We start from the raw sequence: 19,013 nt of genomic DNA, 5'->3' as shown, positions 1-19,013 counted from the left end.
TTTTTTGGGAATTCTGTCAGTTTCCTGTTAGACTGTTCTCCTACCAAGTAGTCATGTGGCCTGGCCTGTCCATGACACCGTCCTTCCAGGTTATAGCCAATGAGGGTGGGGGAAAAATAGCAGTGATGCAATAACTACAGTTGCATCAGTCTTGGAGCAGAAGGGATAGGACACAGGTCAGTGTCACACAGTCCCAGCCACCCAACTCGGCTGCTTCTTTCTCTGCATTCCTGCTTCTTCCTGTGATACCGATTGAGTCCCCCCATTCCAACCAACGCAACCTTCCAAGTATGGCATTTTTACAGGGATTCCTTTCTCTAACTCAAAGTTTCATGTATCTGTTTTACCTTCTTCTCCAAGTTTTCAGGAGCACCCGGCCTTGTAGACATCACAGCAGGAGGGTGGGTTGGGTTTCCCTTGGAGACATGTGACAAGCAGGTAAGTCAGATGGTGTCTATAAATGACAGCTCTTGGGAGGTTTAGGATCAAAGAATAGATAACCACCAAGGCTTGGGGTTTGGATTAAAAGAGGAGGCAGAAAAGCAGCACTTGTTTCATCCTTTGACTCTGACTGGCCACCCAGAAGGACAGGTGCTTTTTAATAAACAAGCACCTCACAAGAAAGTAGCCAGGAGCATTGTCCTGACCTTGTTGTGATTCTGGTCACCCAACGTGGGTCCAGGAAAAGCAACGGAGTCACAAAACAATATTGTGCAAAAGGGGCTGGTAAATGAATCTCCTATGCATACAAGGTGTGCCAAGTGAAATAAAATAGTATAGCTTAATAATCATCAGTAACTCTTGCATACTGGGAAGTGCTATGGCTTTAGCCTTTACCCTGTGAGCACTCTCCGTGTATAGGTCTTCTGCATTTCCTGAACAAGTGGACAGACAACCTGATCTCTCTTGAGGTCCATCACAGCCACTGGAGTGGTCCTAGTCAGTAAAATGCAAGGTGAGGAGTTGTGTGTAATTTCTGGTCAGAGACAGGTAGTAAGTGCACAAGCACTATTTTCATGTAATCGGCAAGGATTGATTTTAAAGGTTACTAAGTCTCTAAGTCACCCTGTGAAAGGCAGCTACTAAAGGAGAATTTTGATCCACTGTGAACTTTATAAGAGCAAAAAAAATAATTATTTAAAAAACTCTTTACGGTGTTAGGTCTCTGAGATTAGTTCATCACAGCAGCAGAGCTTATCCAATCTTGACTGACACAAATGGAAGAAGCTTACTGTACAGAGTGAGTAACTTATCCTCAGTCACACAGTGGGCAGAACAAGGAGAGGACTGGCTTTGGAAGATGTCAGTCAGACCTCCCAGGCATGGTCATACTAGATGCAGTCTCCCAGCTTCACTGAGAGTAGGGACCAGCTCAGTGCCCAGGAAGCAAACCAGAGTGAGAGCTCTCCAGCAAGCAGATTTGAGATGGACAGCTGGCTTCCCTTGCTTTTATGCTTAAGCCCTCTGGGAAGAAGCTGTTGCAACACCTCACTCCAATTTTGTGACTTCCAGCATTGATTTAAGCCCTTGGTGTTTTTTAAAATATGAATTTTTAAAACATCCTTTGCTGGACCAATAGATTATGAAGAATATGAACAGCTATTTGCACATTTATTGTAGCTTAGAAGCAGAAATAACAGTCAAGATATTTAAAAACCAGTAAAGCATACACATAACGTGTGTGTGCGTGTCTGAATATAAATACATATATTTTGGAGACATATATTTATAACAAGATTGTAATGATGCAATAATTTTCATTTATCCATTTCAGAATAATCTCTAAGTTATCAAATGAGAATAACACTTCAACAGTTGAAGCACAGCTTGGCTTTCTCTCTATGACAAACTGTGGCCATCTCTCAGGATCAGCTTAATCACAAAAATCTCTTTGGAACATGCAGTGCCACCCATGACTAGCCATATGACCTTTGTCATGTACTCAGACCGGCAACAGATCTGGCCAGGCAGGTGGCAAAGGTTTGGCATGATTATCTGTGCAAACCTAATGCTCACTGGGGAGGGCAAAGAGAGCGCTTGCTTTCACTATCACTGGATCACATTACGTAAACAGAATTTGGCTGCCTTCTTCCACAGGAGCATCTGTTCCCCCGATGGTCCCTCGTGTACGCATTTTGTTTTGTCCAAGACGGTGATCATGAGGAATGGATTGGGCTGAGCCTGCTAGAGCATGATGTAATTATCAGAGGGATTCAATTATCAGCACATTTCATGTGGGATTACTGTGCAATGCTGTCTCCGCATCACTCTCGGGCAAATTAGAAATGATGTGAGTCACAGCAATGGAGTCCTCCAAAAGTCACTAGGAGTGCACTTGCTCTTGATTTGCCTGTCTAAGAGCTTAGGGTAACCATGGCTCATTTTACTTGCTAATTTCATAGAAAATCTGTAACAGAGCAGTGGTTCCTTATGCATCATCTCAATGCTGCTTAAGGACCATTCAGGTATCAGGCAAGGCTTTTCGAAAGACACTACTGACATTCACTCACTGAGTGCTAGCTACTTAAAACACAAATTCCATGAAGGGAATAAGTACCAGACATACTTTCACTCCTCCAGCAACAGACTAAGTAGATAAGGCAGCATGACTCTGGTTTTAACATGAATTAAAGGGAGACAGAGTGAAGTAGTCAAATGATATACTTTCCCTAACTAAAACAGTTACCAATACCAATAATTACCAATGCACAGTAGGCAAAATGCTATGTTTATTGCAACTGAAGATTTTTTAATTGAGTGCTAAATACTTAGGTAGAAAGAGCAGATAGTTACATGGCATTGTAAATACAATAAGCTCTTTACAGTGAAAATGGTTAAGTGAATTACAGAGATGATTGTGAGCTTGAATATGAAATGGCCCCCACAGGCTCCGTGTTGAATGCTTGGTTGATCCCAGGTGGTGATGCTATTTTGGGGATGATCTGGAAACTTTGGGAGTAGGTCAAGGAGGTGTCTTTCTGCTTCTTGTCTGGCAAGAGTTGAGCAGCCTCCTCCCCACAGAATCCTGCAGTAGTGATGGGTTCCTCATCAAGGGCCCAGAATCCATGCAATCAGTGACTATAGACAGAAATCTCTGAAACCAGGGCTGAAATACACAATTCCTCCCTAAGTTGTTTCCAGCTACTTGGTCATGGTGAAGAGAAGTCTAACTAATAAAGAAAATCGGAGCCAGGTGCCAGTGGACCATGCCTGTAATCCTAGCTACTCAGGAGGCAGAGATCAGGAGAATCCTGGTTTGAAGCCAGCGCAGGCCAAATAGTTCCTGAGATCCTATCTCAAAAAAGAAAATTGGTACCAGGAGTGGGGTCATTTCTGTGACGAAACTGGTTCATGGGTGGAATTTGGAAGAGTTTGGAGATAACATATGCCTAAAATTTTGCAGGCTCAGCTGGATGGAGATTCTGGTGGGAGCCCAGATCACCAGATGTGAACAGAAGCGTGGGCAGTAAGGCTGTGCTTGTGGGGATTCAGATGGGAACAAGGACTCCACTGGGAAGTGGACTGAAGGTATTTGTGCTGCATTCTGACAAAGAACCACATCTATATTTTGTCTGTGCCCTGAGATCATATATGAGGCTGAGTCTAAAGGAGAAAGTCTAGAGGCAGTCCTCTATTCAGGCTGTGGCATGTTAAAGGTCTATAATGAGCAAAAATTCAGAGCAGAAAAACTTTAAAAACCTGCAGTTTGGTCAGAAAAGCCTCTGTGAACTCAGGGCTAAGGAAGGATGGTTTCTGAAGAGACTGGCACCAGTAAGAAGAAGAAGCTAAGTATTTTGTATCAGGAAAGAGGAAAATATTCCTTGAGGCAACTCAGGAACTGACCAGATCCCATCTGTAACAGAGCAAAGGTATAAAGAGGAAACTCATTTGAAAACCTTCCCTGGAGAAGAGAGCACCTCCTGGGTGCCTGACTCACACCAAGCTGCCCAGGAAACAGTTTTCCCAGCATTTGTTTTACTGTGTTCAGCCACCCAGGCACTCAGAGGCAAAAATGGCTGAGGTCCAAGGAGGCCTTGCCAGTGCTTGAGCTGACAGCAGACCTCATGTCATACACTTGATGTTGGTTTTGCAGGCATGCAGAAAGCAAGAATTATGGGTTCATGGTGATTTCCACCATGATTTAAAAAATAAAGCATGCCTGGGAGGCTAGGCAATGGGCAACAGGGTTGGAGTCCCTCAAGGCAGCCACCAAGAGGGCAATGTGTGTGTGAAGCTCTGAGTGCAGCCTAAGCTACAATGGAGACCCAAGAAAGTTGGAAATGCCAGGAATGTGGAACATTTGCTAAGGAAATCCTCAGGCAATGATTAGGACCAGGATTGAGCTGCAAGCAGCAAGGCTGTCCCGGAAGGACTGCCCAAGTCTGTTGGCACTTGTACCACACCATCACGTGCCTTCCATGCTGGATTTAATGTTTGCGCTACTGGGTTTTGCTCTTGCTCTATCTGGTCCTTCCTCACTACTTTAGTGTCAGGGACGTTTAGAATATGAGTGTTTTCTCTATGTCATTGTTATAGAGAGTACGTGTCAGGGACTCACAGCTAAGAGTTGCTTCAAGTCCTAGTAGACTCGGAGTAAGCTTTTGAACAATGTTAGAACTCTTAAGATTTGAGGACCTTGGAGAGGGACCAAGTCTTTGTACCATGAGGTCGCTGTGGGCTTTGGCGGGCTGTGTGGAACTTTATAGTCTGAATATGAAGTGCCCTCCCATGGGCTTATGTGTTCACACTTGGTCCTTAGCTGTTGACAGTTTTTGGAAGGTGGTAGAAATTTGGGAGTGGTGTCTAGATGGGAAGAGTAGGTCCTGGGGGCACACGTTTGAAAATTATGACTTGCAAGTCCTTTCTTCTCTGCTGTCTGTCTGACAAGAGGTAACAGCCTCCTCCTTCACAGGGTCCTGTCACCTTGACGTCCTGCCTCTGCCACAGGCCCAGAACTAAAGAAGTCAAAGACTCTGGCTTGAAATCTCTGAAATCATGAGGTAAAATAAACAATTTCTTCCTTAAGTTACTGGTCAGCCACTCCATGTCTGAATAATACAGTGCTGGGATAGATTCAGGGTCCTGGGAAAACTGTCAAGGACTGGGCATGGAAGGATTTGTGTGGAAAAACAGTCAACAATTGAGATTAAAGACAGAGGGAAATAAAATGTACAAAACTTAGAAAAAGCTTTAACTGAGCTGATTAACAATTATCAATTAATGCTTGGTATCCAAGTTCCTGCCTGAGGTTCTATAGGGTTTTCGGCCGTTTGCGTGGTACAGTGGCTTGCATAATGCAGCCATTTTCGTTTGTCCTGCTCCCTGGCCCTCCTGTGTCCACACTTTGTGCCTGTCTTGACTCGTCTCTCACCTGACACCGTCCACATTCGTCTTTCCACCCCAGCTTGCCAAGACCCTTCTCACACTGTTGGGACCCGCTGTTTGCTAGGAAGAGAGGAGCGCTGGTAATGACTCTATTTATTAACCCCACTGCATTCAACTTTTGCGATATCATCCCTAAAATTACAAAATCACATCTTCAAAAGGATATCTAATTCTGTGGGAGTACAGTTTATAAACTTGAATTTAAAAAGCACTATATTCAGGTTTTCACTTAAAATGACTGCAAATATGTGCAGAGAAAAGAAGTTAATTTTTAGCTGTTCTTTGCTGTTATCTACATATCTAAAATGAATATGAACTATTTTATAAGAAGTAAACTTGCTAATTGGCTTCAATATTTAATAAAACTAGAAAGTAAACTATTTTCATTCCTCATAATTATGAGGACCACCTCATAATTTTTATATTTTTCTGATATGTATACATATATGTGTATATCAGATACACACATACATACACACCTATATACATATATAGGTATATATATATATAAAATAACATGCATATGTTGGGTGTGTTTGTGTGTATAAACTATAGTCCGTGGATATCTGTGTGAAAGCAATCTAATATCTAATTTGCCTCAAATCAGAAACTCCAGCTCGACACCAGTGGCTCATGCCTGCATTTGTAGCTAATCGAAAACCTGGGTCTTGAGAACCAAGGTTCCAGACCAGCCCAGGCAAAAGAAATTGTGAGACCCATTTTAAAGGAATAAAGCTAGGTGCTGGGTATGCCTATCATCCCAGCGATGGGCAGGAAGCTTAAAATAGGAGTGTCCAGGCTCCTTGGGCAAAAAACAAGACCCTATCTCCAAAATAACCTGAGCAAAACAGGGCTGGGGCACAGCTCAAATCATAGAACTCCTGTCTTACATGTGCCAAGCCCTGCATTCAAACACCAGAACTGCTGGGAAAAATATTTTAAAAAAGAAACTCCTTGATCAGATCTTTAATTATAAATTTCCTATATCATTTATCAGTCAAATATTCAAACAATCATTTAGATTTGTGTAAAATTAACTCTTTACTCTTAAAAAATAAGATTTAATTAATGACAATTGACATTTTTGACATACCAATATCTTACAGAGTTCTTTGAATAAATTTAGCACTGACCTGATACTCACTTTTGCTTCGTTGAAGGTATGCAATGTTTACAATCTGCCCTCTTCAGCCCTATGCAGAGTTCCCCGTTCTGTTGTTTGTAAGCACTGGGAAGCAAGTCTGTGCTTTATGTTTTTTTAGAGTACAGGTGGAATTCCACATTTGGGTTAAACAAGGGTCAGTCTGGATTTTGGTTCCTCGTCACTGAGTTAGTGCGTGTGAATATATTGAGCTGTAATCCTCTTGCTCATCTTCAGTTGTCACTTATCTCCAACTTTTATACTCATGTCTTTTTTCACATTTTAATGTGACATCATTCCTCAACCCATGTCTTCAACATGGTTGTATCTTCTGGAAACCCCAGGGTCCGTGTTAACAGGGCTGCATTCAATTCAGAGCCAGCTGCAGATGAAGCCTCACATCATTCTGTTTGTGTGATTTGGAGTGTGTCAGTCCCCCTGATCTGTAGATTCCTCTGGGAAGGTGACATCAAAATGTCCCCTATTGGAACGCTCTGAAGAACATCCAGGCAGTCATTGTTGTGGGCACATACCATAAACTGAAATAAACGTATTCCTGCACATTTTACCTGCTTTTGGTGGTTCTGGGTTTTGAACTCAAGGCTTCACACTTACTAGGCAGGCCCTCTACCTCTCTAACACACCCCCAGTCTGGTCTCTTTTCTTTTACAAATAGGTACTTATTTTGCCTTTTGAGTGTTGATATTATTCATTTAATGTATTATGTATTTATGTTATTTTATTTCATCTAAAAACAAATCACACCATTTTTATGATTAGTTTTAATGTTTTTTTTACTGTTTTCTCTTCTACTATATAATTATAGCATAAATTTTCTCAGAGATAAAATGCTATTAGCCAATTTTTTAAGCATGTTCCAGTTTTTGTTAATAAAGATATATGTGCATATATTCTTCTTCTTTTCTTCAACCTTAGAATAATTTTCTTTAGCAACTATAAACAAGGAGTTTCATATTTAAAGAAATCAGTTTTCCAACTCCAGAAAGTATGTTTTGTTGAACCAGAGGTGGGATGTATCATTTTGTTTCAATTTATAAATCTTTTATAAATTTTCTAGAGCCCCAATCAAAATTTCCACATTTGACCTTGAACAAGTGGTCTGTTCTCAGTGGTTTATTTTTTGCCTGTAGAACAGGGAGAGAAGTTCTTTTCTCCCCTCACTCTTTCTGAGCAGACACTTGAGTCAGCTCATTTTAGTACAATAAGGTCTGAAAGCACAGTGAAGAAGGCCAGGGTGGGTCCTTTCCCTCCCATCTCCTGCTCAGCCTCAGCTCTGCACCGCCATGAGCAAGGTCAAAGCAAATGCCTGGTGCTGGGCTTGCTAGTTCAACACATATGTAGTTGAGCACTTTCCACACTCCAGGTACCATGTTGGTGATGAAGTTAGATGTCTCTCCCTCTAGGTCATAAAAGCACAAATATATAGCCTTCAAACTCATATCCAATTTCATAGTCTCAACCAAGCACTTAGCCTTATACAGACTATCTCATAAAACAATAATTTGGTGGTAGGCATCTCTAAAAGGTTCTAACTAGTTGGAGACATACATCCAGAAAGAAAATAAGGGAACTGTAATTTCTAAAATGTGTTACAAATCAGTGGGAACTGAGAGAGGAATTGGAAATAAGACAAACAAAAATCAACAAGACTTCCTTCAGATGGTGCCAGCTGGCCTATGGTGGGGCTCAGTACTCCTTTGTCTTTTCTCTTGCTCTTTGAAGGAAGAGTTTAAGAAATGTTGGTGAGACCAACAATATCACAGAAAGTTGTAGTCTTGGGATCTAGGTATTATTTTGAAACATAATTCCCAGTGGGACAGGAAGGTAGAGAATAAAAACCAACATTTATTGTTCTTATTTTTATACTCCCCTATAGAAGCTTAATTATCAAAGATGCCATTATTTATTGGATACTGATGCAGCTTGAGGAAAACCTTTATTATGACAAGTGCTGAGTCACTTAGTCAGAGGTGATAAACATGTGGACTCCATGATCTGGAGGTATGCTTGGATGACCTCGTTTTGTGCTGGCACAATTTTATGCGGTCAGACCTGCCTCTGTCACCATTACCATTTTACAAAGAAAGACCACTGAAGGAGGAAAACTAACTTACACCTGATAAACCAGCAGTGACAGCAAAGGGATTCAAACTTAGAACTCCATCCAGTCCTATCACTGAACATCTGCCCTGTCTCTCTGGAGTCCCAGTTTGCTCACTGGGTCTGGTTTTACCATGGTTTCCCTGCTTCTCCATCCTGCAGGGGATCTGGAGTTCAGGGTGTTTAGCCACAGTGGAGTCTTCTTCCCGTACGCTAGAGAAGTGCCAGGCATCAGAAGCTGCTCTATCCCTAAGAAGAGTGTAGGACATGGGTGAGTCAGTCACTCAGTGAACATTGGGATGACACTAATAATTGAAGAGGCTGGAGATATGTACTCTTATGAAAAGAATCTGAAATTTGGCTTTCCTGGTCCAGGTCATCCTGAATTAAAAAGAAGACAAAACATGGAATTAAGGTCAACAAGAGGCAAATGCCTTTTACTGTGTGTTGATGGTGTGCGTCAATATGCACGTCAGTCTTCAGGCTAATTCCTTCAGCTGGCTATGAATTCCCATGCTTAGCTGTAAGAAGCACCTGCAAACATACACATGGTCAGGACAAGGGTTTTAAACCACAGAGCTCAGACTTGGAGCCCCGCTTGGTCTCTTCCTACCAGCGTGATGTAATACTGCTCAGTCATTCACCTCAGTGTCAGAATACCACAGAAGAAAATGCAGGCTGCCGTTTGTAATTGTAACATTTCTGTCTCGATATCCTCTTCCTTTACCCCAATATCAGCATCGAAAATCCTATGCATTCACTGTGTTGAACCTACATTTTCTAAAACAGATAAAGAAGAATATTACTTCACTCTCTTTGTAAATACAGAGCTTCTAAGCTGGGCTGGGAGGTGCACTGGTGAGTGGGGTCAGTGATGGACAGCCAGTCTGGCATGATTTCTGACCTCAGAATGACCTGTCCACTACTTCACTTCATATAGTTTATTCCCCAAATAAGCTGCAAGCTTAAGAGACCTGACGAAGGTATGGATTGATGAATGAATGAGTGATGGAAGGTTCAGAGGAAAAAGGAATAGGAGAAGGCAAGAGGACTGAGAGGGTGGGTCTTGGGCAATGCCCTGTTCACTTGTGACAGGTTACGAAAGTCTGTGAAAGAACTCAGTATGTTCATTACACTGAGAAGTTTGTGCTTGTTGTTTTCACTGTTTTTCTATTTTGGTTAGAAAATTAGGGCTTAGAGAATGGTAAAATGAAAGTGCATTCTCATGGGGAAAGTCATTCTCTTTCATTTATCTTGTTTATTTTTCTTTCTATTCACTCTCACAGTTTTTTCAGTACCTTACCATTTTCTAATGGTGAAAAGGGTGTGGAGTTTGGAATCAGATACAGATCTACCTCGTGGTAGTTCTGAGACTTTCGGTAAATTACTTACCTTTCTAAGCATTGGTTTCTAGTTTAGATAATTGGTATCCATCTCAATTCACAGTTTCAGGAACAGTTAAGTGATATAATTTGTGAATTTATCAGATGCTGCATTGCAGTGAATAGTTGATTATTGTTCAGAAAGATTTGATATGTGGTCAATATAGTTTCTGTCAACATCAATAAGAGATTGGCCTTGTCTTCCAGCAGTACACGGGGGCAGACGTGGAAAGTCATTCAATGTCACAGGGGCCAGTGACCTCCCAGGCTTCTGCCCTACTTGACTTTTCAGTATAGCATCATAGACTCAGAGTGATAGGGAAGAGCATGACATCCAGAGGCATGTAAGCAATGACACGGGTCTAGCTCTCGTTGAAAGACGAGTTCTCTGGGATGCAGCTTGTCTTGGTTTTGGTCACCTGGAGTCCCAGCCTTTCCAGCAGCTCACCCTGTTATACGCCTCCCCACTCCCCACCCTGTTTACTGTTATGGTGACTGACCCAAGTTCACAGACTTGATCTCTTGCCACTGCTCAAAATGTCCCCTCTTATTATTGCAAAGTGCTATCTCAGTGGCTTCAGGGTGTGCACATCAGCCTAATTGAGTGTTGAGTGATGCAACACAGCTCGCGCTGCTGGAAGCATGGTTTGTACTCTAAGTTCTTCCCTAGAGTTTGGATGTCTTGCTGCTGTTTTCCCACGGTACGGATGGATTTGGCTCTTGCCCCTTCATCCCCCAAGATGGCTGTGGTCCAGCACGAGCTCCAGGATTCCTCCATGCCCTGACGATATTTGTATTTCTAATTTGAGGTCAAAGTATCAGTATTTTAATGCCAAATTTATGATGTATTTCACATAAGCTAGATTACCAAATTACTTTGTAAACCAGGTAGCTCAGAGGAAATCAATAAAGTGCTTTTGCAGTTGATCAAAACATACCATTTCTGTCTCTCTTGTTCCTGTTTTCTTTCCTATAAATATCCCAGTACTGTAATTGAATATTTGCGTTAGAAAATGGAAGAAGTCTCTCAAAATTTGAAAATAGTTCGATTAGGTCTAGCCCTAATTGAAAGATGAGTTCGCTGAGATATCTAGTAACTTGGTCTTGAACGCTTGGAGTCCCAGGCTTTCCAGCAGCCTGGAAACACGAGGCTCACTGAGGTAGCTAAAAACATGAGTTATTGTGCTGCTGTCTTATTTCAGAATTGTTAAGAGTAGCTTGTCTTTAGTGAAAGAAAACATTCCTTTTTTGTCTCATATATCAATCAAGACACTATACCAGAATCAGTAACCACTCATAATTAGGTTCTCAACTTATTTTTCAAAGAAAACTTTGTTGCTATTTCACTATCTTTCTTTGAGGATTCAAATGTAAGTTCTAATCTTTAAACATAAACATTATTGAATTTCTACTATGCGGAGGTTGTCTATAGCATTTGAATCTGTGCAACTTATAGAAAGGCAGCTCACGACTTGATCTAGGTCAGACTTCTAAACTCTAGTACCACATTTTCTTGCTTACGGAAAAGTTTTAAGTTTTCAGCAAAATCATGATTCCCAGTTATGAATTCTTAAATTGCTTGCACTGCACTACGGTGGCAGCCCGTGTTTCTTGCTGGCCTGTATGGTACGATGAGAGTGAATAGCAGGTCCTCTTGTGCAGGCCCATGAGAGTGGGCCCAGGGACCAAGAGGGGCTGTGATTTTGAAGACTTCACTCAAAGAGTTTCTTTCTTCATAAGTCACAAATCCAGTTTCACAAATTGGGAAGGTATTAGCTCAAAGCCAGTTAATGGAGAAAATGTCTTCTTTATGCAAACCATTCCCAGGGATTTTTTTTAAAAGTAGATTCATGTGAGATAGTGCAGGTTTTTAGTCCTTGGGTTAATTACGAAGTTTTTCCCATCCTGGGAAGTGCTAGGTTTTATCCCTATTGCTGTATTATCAACTATAGAGGGGGAGAAGTCACCTCCTACATTCTTCTAAACTGACATCCTCAAGACTGAGCCAGGAACAGGTTGACAATTTTGCACAGCCCTGAAGCCCTCAGTCAGCTCCAGCTGCCTCCAGGCATTCTAACAAGGGAGGTGACTCTCAGAGGCATAGCCACCCTTGCCATGAGGTCAACCCGCAAGTTCTTTTTATTTTTACTTATTTATTTGTTTCCTTTGGTTTTGCCCTCATGGTGCCTCTTGGTGCTCTGTGATGGGTGAGGAGGACACTCTGGGCAATCAAGCCTAGGATTTCCTAGACAGCTGAACTGCTGGGGTCACACGTCCTCTGCAGGCTCCAGGGACCCAGTTCTGCTGGCTGCTGGCGCCATCGTGGCCGCTCACTGGCTTCAGCTGCTCTCAGGTGGCCAAGCTTCCCCAGCTGGTTCCACAGGAGCAGGAAGGAGAAACAGGAGTGAATCCCAGATGGCTGGAGCCTCTCTTGGAACATCTCAAATTGATTTGTACAGCTTTGTTCCCCGAAAGTCAGTCCAAGGAGGGAACAGAGTGGGCTCAAGGAGTGACTTGTCACAAGGGTGGTTGGGTCACAGAGAAAGGAGCAGCGCTGCAGCCACTGCCACCTACAGGCCAAACACTGCTCCTGGCCCTGCTCAGTCTCTCTCACCTCAGCATTGTTGACAGGACAACCCAGGTGGCTCTGTGTGGCATGGAGAGACAAGCTTTGTAGGATGCTTACCCTCTCCCTGCTAGGAGCCAGAGCATCCATCAATGTTGTCAAATTCCTCTTGGAGGGCAGGAGCCTGCCACATTAGAAATCAGGCTTCCTCTGTGGGCTGACCCAATGGGCTGGCCATCCTGTTCCCATCCCATGCATCATGACTAAGTAGGAGTGGTGGGAGCAGTAATAACAAAAGTGCAGCACAGGGAATGTCCTAGCAGCACGTGGTCAAGGCACCAAGGTACAGAGGTGGAAGGCGAGATGATAGGAGAGCCAGGACTCAGCCCCTAGGCTAGAACTGTCCAGCAGGTCACTGGTGAGCTACATGGTGGTCTCTTACTCCATTGCTTCAAGAATGCTTTTGTATCCCTCACTGCAACCCCCCCACTGTTAGAAGCATTCACTTACTTACCTCTGAAGTGGTGTACTCATCCAGAAAAGAAAAGGGCCTCAGTGTCCTGGGTTCCATGTATTCCATCACCACTGCTTCCTCCCTACAGTCCTGCAACCACCCACATGGCTCAGGTGTGAAAGCTGTCTGACTCCACTCCAGGTCCTGCTCACCACATGGCACAGTTAGCATTGGGAAGACAATCACATTTATCAGCTGAGTGAGTCAACTGCATACAAGAGGGCACTGGGGTACCTGGAGGCTTCCGCAGGATCCATCTGAATCCATGTGAATTCAGCTTTTCTACTCCTGCTCAGATGTCTCCTGTCATGCATGGAGCTAGAAAAGTGTGCAACACAGAATGAAGAACTGACACATCTCCAACATGTGATATATCAAGGTTTCAGAAGATCCTTTTGCTGATGTCAGATCAACACATAGCTCCGACTCCATCCTTCCCATGAACTGGTTTCTGGCTGCCCGACTACAAACAGCGTAGTTCCTCTGTACACTGGGTGGCTTGGCACCACTTCTTTGAGATCTCATTGTCTGTTGAGCACCTGGATATTTACAAACATGTCTAGCTTCCCAGTGGAGAAGTACACTGAGGCACAGTAAGCTCTCCTGGTACCCTTCTTTCTCTCAGCCTGTGCTCTCTCCAGCTCCACATTTACAAAGAACTGTTGACTCAGGGCCTGGAAATGTGTGTAGCTGGTCCAGGTGCAAAGTCTAAGTTCTGCTTGTTTTCCAAAGCACTTTAATATGGAAGGTAAGTAAAATCCTTGCTCACTTCACTACCCTGCCTCCTGCATTCTTGATTAGAAGGTGTCATTTCTGTAAGGAAAAAATACCCACATACATTCTTAGTTACTGCTCTTGAGAATTGGGTGGGTGGGTTTCAGAGAAAACCTGCATTTAAATCACACGGTGAATTTGTTTATTCTGTGCGTTTCCTAGCCATAGGGAACCAGGCAGAGTTTTGTTTCTAGGGTAAGATGTGGCCACTTGTAGGAGTAGGCCAAATCTTCTGGGACCCACCTGTTGCTCAGTGAGGGGCAGGCACAATCTTGTCACCCTCCACATCTAGATGGCTGGGCTGAGAGGTCAGTGATTAATGACGAAATGATGGTGCACATTATTACTGCTCCAAGAAGACCAAGGAGCACGGGACCAATCTTTGCAGCAGGTAAAACTAGAATGAAGTCCTGACAGATAATGCGGTGTGAAATTGGAAACAAAAGAGGAAAAAGACATTGCTTGAAGAAAGAGCACGTGCCAACACATGGAGGTAAAAAAGTGCACAGTGCACTGGGGCCATGCCGACGGGTAAGGCACTTCCTGCAGGTTAGAGAAGACCTGGGGAGGGAGCAGCAAGAGAGACCACAAGGTAGGGAAGGCCAGGTCACAGAGGGTGTGCCCACTGTGTTCGCTGATCATCTGCTAGTTGTCAGGCAGGGTTAGCCATTGAAGAGAAATGACAGGTCTAGCAAAGCATGGTGGGCGACCAAATGTGGGGAGGTTAAGAAGAAAGTCAGGTGCACTTTTTAGTGTAGTCTTGTTCCAAGAATGTTTTCATTATTTTAGGGCTGTGTTTAGAGTTAGACAAAAGAAGGTGATTTCAGCCAATCCCACACTGTCTGTTATAGGACCACTCCTAAAGTATCATTTCTGCCTCTCAAATATCACCTCCTGCTTCAGAGGGTCTTCAAGGTGCCATGCAAGAGAAATTACATGTCGTGGTAGGGTCAGCAGGTGAGGGACATGCTCAGGACAGTGTCAGCTGGGTCCTCTGGTTTTGTTTTAGAAAACACTGATTGTGGATCTATGCCCAATGATGATCTGCATGTGCTGATGGCACACGATGTCACTGTCCTCTCAGGATTCATTAGAGTTGAGCACACAGAGGCTCAGAGTGTTGAGGGCTATGTAACTTACATAAGAACTTGACTTAGGGGACACAGACAGCTATGAATAGAGACACAGACCTGAGCTCCTCAACTGGGGTGCCCCTGGCTGTGAGGATGGATGATGATGTGGATTAGGGGTTGTTGGTTGCTTTCAGGTACCCCTGGCTTTCACTGCCCCAGGAAAATAGTATCTTCTCATCACCACCAGAATGTGTCAACCTAAAGTGTCTTCATATCTTGTCCAGTGTCCCCCAGTGGACAGAACTGCTGCTGGTGGCATGTGATCACAGTCAAGGTATAGCCGTGCATAAATCTGCATGACAAACTTGAGTGCAATGGTCATGGGGAGGGCGAGCCAAGTTCCTTTCCTCTGCGGGCCCCAGAAATCCTTGTTCCTCCTGAGCAGGGGTGAAGGTGCTGATTATTCATCTTAAAGGAGTCAAAACAACGCATTGCAGCAAAGCAAAAAGCCCTAGTCTCTCGCTGGATTCAGTTTTAATTGTCATTGAGAAAATCAAAAGAACAAGATGAGAAGAGGTAAAACACATGGAGAGAAGATGCCTGGGAAAAGCAGACGGAGAGAAAACAAGCCCTGGATTTCACAAACCACAGGTGCCAGAGCGCCTGTACTCGAATATCGACTATGCTGATAACTCCAGATTAGTTGTGTACTGAGAACCAAGAATATGCTTTTGAAATAGATTAATTTTTATAATAGTGGAATAATTTCTGTGTCTTTAAGAAAAATGCCATTCTAAAATATTTAATAAGCTTTTATCTTACCTAGCACCAAAAGCCTTTAACTGCTTTTAGATACTTTGTATCTTTCAAAAGTAATCATTCCACAGCTTTGCCTTGTACTTTCCAGCTATGAAGTAGAAATCTAATGCACACTTAAAAGTAAAGTAAAGCAGGACACTAGATGGTTCTTTACGGAACAAGCTGCCCACGTGCTATAATTTGTATGAAAGAGAAAGGCTTGCTAACAAATGTCTCACCCACACGCCTTCCACAGCAGGGAAGGGTTAAGTCATTATCTGGAGATGTCCCCTAGAAATGCAAATAGGTTGCTCAGCACACAGTAATACATTAATCAACACCTCGTCACCAAGTTATTATTGAGGGAAGCCAATTAGGACATCCCCTCAACGTTTATGGCAGGGTCACCACACGCAACTGCTGGGAAGTGCTGGGAAGCGAGGAAGGCAGCCCCAGCCTTTCTGCAGGAGGATGTAGTTTGTGGAGAAAGATAAACTCCTCTGCATTTAAGGGCAGCTGTGGTGTTACCTGCTGCAGCTGACTCCATTCGGGTTGTCCATCCCCTGCTCAAATGATCAGGAAGGAACTGCCGCCCACCCCCTTCTCAGCAGGACGTCTTCCCGGCTGGGTATTGGAAGCCCCTGGGCATGCTGTAAGCCCCCAGCTGCCCGGACGGTCTCCCTGCCCAGGCTGGTTCTGTCCCAATGTCAGGAAGGGCCTCTCAGCAAAGGAAATTTAAACTTCCCTAAGTGACCATGTCCCCGGGCGAGGCCTGGAAATCACCATTCTGCTTACTTTGCCTTAAAGAACGAGTCTCACCGCAAACCTTCGGTGTCCATGTCCCAGGCTTGTGGAGTCAATAGGGTGACAGTGGCTGGAAGATGATTTCTCAAGATTTTGTTGGGAGGATCTGAGCTCAGCTTGGGATAAACCAAGAAATCTTCATGTCTATAATTTCTGCGTGGTTCTTTGGGCAAAAAAGATTACAAATAACTCAGAAATATAACTTCAATATGACTTCACCCGCTCAACGTGCCTATCAGCCTTCCTACCTGCAAATAACAATTCCCTGCTGTGAACTTACCCAGAATGCTCAGCAGAGTCCAAAGCACCTTAGAAGACACCCTCTCTCCTCCAGATGCGGGCGAGATGCCCTCTCCCTCAGTCTGGACTTCTTGTCCAGTTCCCGTCCCCCCGTGAACTTGACAGCTGGGTTAGAATTCAGGAAAGGTGGGAGTCCAGGTGGAGGATTTACACCGTGAAAACGACAAATTACGACTCCTCCTCTTTTCCTTTTGAATAGCTGGTTGCTCACACATTTATTAACAAACCACAGTCATCCGTCCACTTCCCAAGGGAGCAGGGAGGCTAGGGGAGTCACAGAGGAGCTGAATCTCGGGAAAAGAGGCAGAGGCGCGGGCAAACGCCCGCACAGAAATAGAAAGACAAGATGCCAGCACTGGGGATGGACTAGGAAACATAAACCATCAACTTACAATCACTACTTCAGGGTTTTTCAGTTACTTCTGAGCAACTTCAGTGCATTTCACATAATCAGCCTCTTGTTTTACTTTGTAAAAAAATGCCACTAGAAAATTTCACAGTTAGATTGGCTTGCATCTGCAAAGTGTTCACTTTGTGGACAAGTTGTGAATTTTCCTCCTCTTGAAGGATTAATTTATACATTCTTTTGGCAAAATAGACTATATGAGGTGTTTAGATACCAATTTCATGAGTATCTTCCCAGAATTTCTTGTACTTTCATCACTATGTTATTATTCAGTAATGATATTACTTTGTCATTGGACTGTTTCATTTTGGTAACTTAGCTTCTGAAAATGTCATTTTATCCAGAAGGAGAAACCCCACCCACAAGGCTCTGAGACCAGCAGGACCTGCACCTGGGGTTACACATGCTTCAGGTGCCTTCTGTGCTGTGAGGCTGGAGAGAGACAGGGTCCTTGGGTCTCACCATTTCACTCCGAGAATTAGTAAAGTCCTTTGTCATCTCCATTCTCTGTGACAGTAAGTAAACTAATTTCATCAGTCTTCTGTAAAATATATAGTGAATATTATTGTTAGAGGTTTTCAAAACAAAACAAAAGGAATAATAGTTAAGATGGAACATGGGAAAATTTACGGTAGACAAAAGAACTGCTTGAATATTGATGTCCTATCAATAGCGTAAAAAGCTATAATAGCTGGCTTGGGAGCTATCGGACATGTTTAAAACAATCAAGTCATCGATGCAAAGTAAAATGTGCTGGCCTCCAAAGCAAAAGAAAGAAAGAAAGGAAGAGAAGGGGAAGGAGGGAGGGGCAGGAAGGAAGGGAGGGAGAAGGGAGGGAGGGAGGGAAGGAGGGAGGAGAGAGGGAGGGAGGAGGGAGGGAGAAAGATGAGAGAATTTCTTGGCAGACCAAAAAATCAGTAAAATCTTGAAAAAATTAAACTTGAGAAAATATATTTACAGTACCTCTATAATTCATAAATTTATGGGTAAAATAATAATTTTCCTTTTAAAATATGTAGGGATTCTCTTTAAATGTAATGTTTATTTGCATTTCAGAAAAAGCACCATGAAAAGAAAGCAGGAACATTGAGTTCCTTGCTCTGCAAAAATAACCCAGAAAATCCACTGAGTCTAAGGTGTCTCCTCAAGGAAAGACTCCAAGGCAGAATTAATCATGGTCAAAACAAACTTCACTTAGCCACTCTCATTTATGAACATGAAATGTCAACACCATCCTTGAACTAAAACTGGTAAAATGATCCATCCTTGCCTTCTTAAAGTCAGGTAGTCAAAATACTTCGGCAATAATGATTAAATTCAGACAACAGAAAATATTGAAATATTTTCAAAAAATATACTGCAGCATGCCCATAAGCTTTGGCATGGGGACGATGGCCCTTTCTGCCTGCTAATAGAACTCCGTTCCTGATTTCTGTGGTTCATAGGACAGCAATAGCTGTGTGGCTTGGTGGCACCTGATCCACAATGGCAAAGGGACGGACACTCCTGGAGACAGATTCATGAACAAAGTGAGACACCTGGCCCTCACGACTCTTGGTGGGACTAGGGAACAGGAGGTGACTGCCTTCTTGTCATAGCAGAGCACATATGTTACAGCAGATGCAAGTGGGGGTCTCTCACAATGAAAGCTGAGTTATTACTAAAGTGACTCACAATACTCAGTGCTGGCAGAAACTCAGAGGCAAGTGTGAAAAAAGCAGAGACAGTGCTATGTTATCACAGGTCCTA

The 19,013-nt window shown here is 43.3% G+C and overlaps 1 long non-coding RNA gene across 1 annotated transcript; it reads left to right on the top strand.

Annotated features, from left to right (window-relative positions):
- The first annotated feature begins 200 nt into the window (after positions 1 to 200).
- Positions 201 to 17,773, top strand: LOC141414994 (uncharacterized). Its single transcript, XR_012440014.1, has 4 exons — positions 201 to 288; positions 3,404 to 3,528; positions 4,913 to 5,000; positions 17,609 to 17,773. It is a non-coding gene; the product is annotated as an uncharacterized lncRNA (long non-coding RNA).
- The last annotated feature ends 1,240 nt before the right edge of the window (positions 17,774 to 19,013 follow it).

This window comes from Castor canadensis, chromosome 12, assembly GCF_047511655.1.
Source record: "Castor canadensis chromosome 12, mCasCan1.hap1v2, whole genome shotgun sequence".
In the NCBI taxonomy this organism is placed as follows: Eukaryota; Metazoa; Chordata; class Mammalia; order Rodentia; family Castoridae; genus Castor; species Castor canadensis.
This window is presented reverse-complemented; position numbering and strand designations above follow the sequence as displayed.